At 46.2% G+C, this 2,500-nt stretch overlaps 12 non-coding genes across 12 annotated transcripts; all 12 read left to right on the plus strand.

The window, feature by feature from the left end:
- The first annotated feature begins 42 nt into the window (after positions 1 to 42).
- LOC148994238 (5S ribosomal RNA) lies at positions 43 to 161 on the plus strand. The gene has a single exon (XR_016159804.1). It is a non-coding gene; the product is annotated as a 5S ribosomal RNA (ribosomal RNA).
- Positions 162 to 334: 173 nt separating this feature from the next.
- On the plus strand, positions 335 to 453 carry LOC148994239 (5S ribosomal RNA). Its single transcript, XR_016159805.1, has one exon. It is a non-coding gene; the product is annotated as a 5S ribosomal RNA (ribosomal RNA).
- A 63-nt stretch (positions 454 to 516) lies between these two features.
- Positions 517 to 635, plus strand: LOC148994240 (5S ribosomal RNA). Its single transcript, XR_016159806.1, has one exon. It is a non-coding gene; the product is annotated as a 5S ribosomal RNA (ribosomal RNA).
- A 63-nt stretch (positions 636 to 698) lies between these two features.
- LOC148994241 (5S ribosomal RNA) lies at positions 699 to 817 on the plus strand. The gene has a single exon (XR_016159807.1). It is a non-coding gene; the product is annotated as a 5S ribosomal RNA (ribosomal RNA).
- Positions 818 to 880: 63 nt separating this feature from the next.
- Positions 881 to 999, plus strand: LOC148994242 (5S ribosomal RNA). Its single transcript, XR_016159808.1, has one exon. It is a non-coding gene; the product is annotated as a 5S ribosomal RNA (ribosomal RNA).
- A 170-nt stretch (positions 1,000 to 1,169) lies between these two features.
- LOC148994243 (5S ribosomal RNA) lies at positions 1,170 to 1,288 on the plus strand. Its single transcript, XR_016159809.1, has one exon. It is a non-coding gene; the product is annotated as a 5S ribosomal RNA (ribosomal RNA).
- Positions 1,289 to 1,351: 63 nt separating this feature from the next.
- On the plus strand, positions 1,352 to 1,470 carry LOC148994244 (5S ribosomal RNA). The gene has a single exon (XR_016159811.1). It is a non-coding gene; the product is annotated as a 5S ribosomal RNA (ribosomal RNA).
- A 63-nt stretch (positions 1,471 to 1,533) lies between these two features.
- On the plus strand, positions 1,534 to 1,652 carry LOC148994245 (5S ribosomal RNA). The gene has a single exon (XR_016159812.1). It is a non-coding gene; the product is annotated as a 5S ribosomal RNA (ribosomal RNA).
- A 171-nt stretch (positions 1,653 to 1,823) lies between these two features.
- LOC148994246 (5S ribosomal RNA) lies at positions 1,824 to 1,942 on the plus strand. Its single transcript, XR_016163157.1, has one exon. It is a non-coding gene; the product is annotated as a 5S ribosomal RNA (ribosomal RNA).
- Positions 1,943 to 2,005: 63 nt separating this feature from the next.
- On the plus strand, positions 2,006 to 2,124 carry LOC148994247 (5S ribosomal RNA). Its single transcript, XR_016159813.1, has one exon. It is a non-coding gene; the product is annotated as a 5S ribosomal RNA (ribosomal RNA).
- Positions 2,125 to 2,187: 63 nt separating this feature from the next.
- LOC148994248 (5S ribosomal RNA) lies at positions 2,188 to 2,306 on the plus strand. The gene has a single exon (XR_016159814.1). It is a non-coding gene; the product is annotated as a 5S ribosomal RNA (ribosomal RNA).
- Positions 2,307 to 2,369: 63 nt separating this feature from the next.
- On the plus strand, positions 2,370 to 2,488 carry LOC148994249 (5S ribosomal RNA). The gene has a single exon (XR_016159815.1). It is a non-coding gene; the product is annotated as a 5S ribosomal RNA (ribosomal RNA).
- The last annotated feature ends 12 nt before the right edge of the window (positions 2,489 to 2,500 follow it).

Raw genomic sequence — 2,500 nt, forward strand, 5'->3', positions numbered from 1 at the left:
TGTTCTAACCATTCAAATAGCCCAATTTTGGCAGCAGATTTCGCTTACGGCCATACCACCTTGAGAACGCCCGAACTCGTCTGATCTCGGAAGCTAAGCAGGGTCGGGCCTGGTTAGTACTTGGATGGGAGACCGCCTGGGAATACCAGGTGCTGTAAGCTTTATTGTTTAAAAAAAAAAAAAAAAAAAAAAGAGTCAATGAAATGTTTCAAAAATCCTAAATTGTCTTTTTTCCCCCTCAAAATTCCTGAAATAGTCTCTCAGTTTCTTAAGAAAGCCTGAAAGAGTCTCTTTTTTTTCTTCTTCAAATAGCCCAATTTTGGCTGCAGATTTCGCTTACGGCCATACCACCTTGAGAACGCCCGAACTCGTCTGATCTCGGAAGCTAAGCAGGGTCGGGCCTGGTTAGTACTTGGATGGGAGACCGCCTGGGAATACCAGGTGCTGTAAGCTTTATGTAGTTTACTACCCTAATGTTCTAACCATTCAAATAGCCCAATTTTGGCAGCAGATTTCGCTTACGGCCATACCACCTTGAGAACGCCCGAACTCGTCTGATCTCGGAAGCTAAGCAGGGTCGGGCCTGGTTAGTACTTGGATGGGAGACCGCCTGGGAATACCAGGTGCTGTAAGCTTTATGTAGTTTACTACCCTAATGTTCTAACCATTCAAATAGCCCAATTTTGGCAGCAGATTTCGCTTACGGCCATACCACCTTGAGAACGCCCGAACTCGTCTGATCTCGGAAGCTAAGCAGGGTCGGGCCTGGTTAGTACTTGGATGGGAGACCGCCTGGGAATACCAGGTGCTGTAAGCTTAATGTAGTTTACTACCCTAATGTTCTAACCATTCAAATAGCCCAATTTTGGCAGCAGATTTCGCTTACGGCCATACCACCTTGAGAACGCCCGAACTCGTCTGATCTCGGAAGCTAAGCAGGGTCGGGCCTGGTTAGTACTTGGATGGGAGACCGCCTGGGAATACCAGGTGCTGTAAGCTTTATTGTTTAAAAAAAAAAAAAAAAAAAAGAGTCAATGAAATGTTTCAAAAATCCTAAATTGTCTTTTTTCCCCTCAAAATTCCTGAAATAGTCTCTCAGTTTCTTCAGAAAGCCTGAAAGAGTCTCTTTTTTTTCTTCTTCAAATAGCCCAATTTTGGCTGCAGATTTCGCTTACGGCCATACCACCTTGAGAACGCCCGAACTCGTCTGATCTCGGAAGCTAAGCAGGGTCGGGCCTGGTTAGTACTTGGATGGGAGACCGCCTGGGAATACCAGGTGCTGTAAGCTTTATGTAGTTTACTACCCTAATGTTCTAACCATTCAAATAGCCCAATTTTGGCAGCAGATTTCGCTTACGGCCATACCACCTTGAGAACGCCCGAACTCGTCTGATCTCGGAAGCTAAGCAGGGTCGGGCCTGGTTAGTACTTGGATGGGAGACCGCCTGGGAATACCAGGTGCTGTAAGCTTTATGTAGTTTACTACCCTAATGTTCTAACCATTCAAATAGCCCAATTTTGGCAGCAGATTTCGCTTACGGCCATACCACCTTGAGAACGCCCGAACTCGTCTGATCTCGGAAGCTAAGCAGGGTCGGGCCTGGTTAGTACTTGGATGGGAGACCGCCTGGGAATACCAGGTGCTGTAAGCTTTATTGTTTAAAAAAAAAAAAAAAAAAAAGAGTCAATGAAATTTTTCAAAAATCCTAAATTGTCTTTTTTCCCCCTCAAAATTCCTGAAATAGTCTCTCAGTTTCTTAAGAAAGCCTGAAAGAGTCTCTTTTTTTTCTTCTTCAAATAGCCCAATTTTGGCTGCAGATTTCGCTTACGGCCATACCACCTTGAGAACGCCCGAACTCGTCTGATCTCGGAAGCTAAGCAGGGTCGGGCCTGGTTAGTACTTGGATGGGAGACCGCCTGGGAATACCAGATGCTGTAAGCTTTATGTAGTTTACTACCCTAATGTTCTAACCATTCAAATAGCCCAATTTTGGCAGCAGATTTCGCTTACGGCCATACCACCTTGAGAACGCCCGAACTCGTCTGATCTCGGAAGCTAAGCAGGGTCGGGCCTGGTTAGTACTTGGATGGGAGACCGCCTGGGAATACCAGGTGCTGTAAGCTTTATGTAGTTTACTACCCTAATGTTCTAACCATTCAAATAGCCCAATTTTGGCAGCAGATTTCGCTTACGGCCATACCACCTTGAGAACGCCCGAACTCGTCTGATCTCGGAAGCTAAGCAGGGTCGGGCCTGGTTAGTACTTGGATGGGAGACCGCCTGGGAATACCAGGTGCTGTAAGCTTAATGTAGTTTACTACCCTAATGTTCTAACCATTCAAATAGCCCAATTTTGGCAGCAGATTTCGCTTACGGCCATACCACCTTGAGAACGCCCGAACTCGTCTGATCTCGGAAGCTAAGCAGGGTCGGGCCTGGTTAGTACTTGGATGGGAGACCGCCTGGGAATACCAGGTGCTGTAAGCTTTATGTAGTTTA

Source organism: Pimephales promelas, chromosome 3 (assembly GCF_988280905.1).
Source record: "Pimephales promelas chromosome 3, fPimPro1.hap1.1, whole genome shotgun sequence".
Lineage (NCBI taxonomy): Eukaryota > Metazoa > Chordata > Actinopteri > Cypriniformes > Leuciscidae > Pimephales > Pimephales promelas.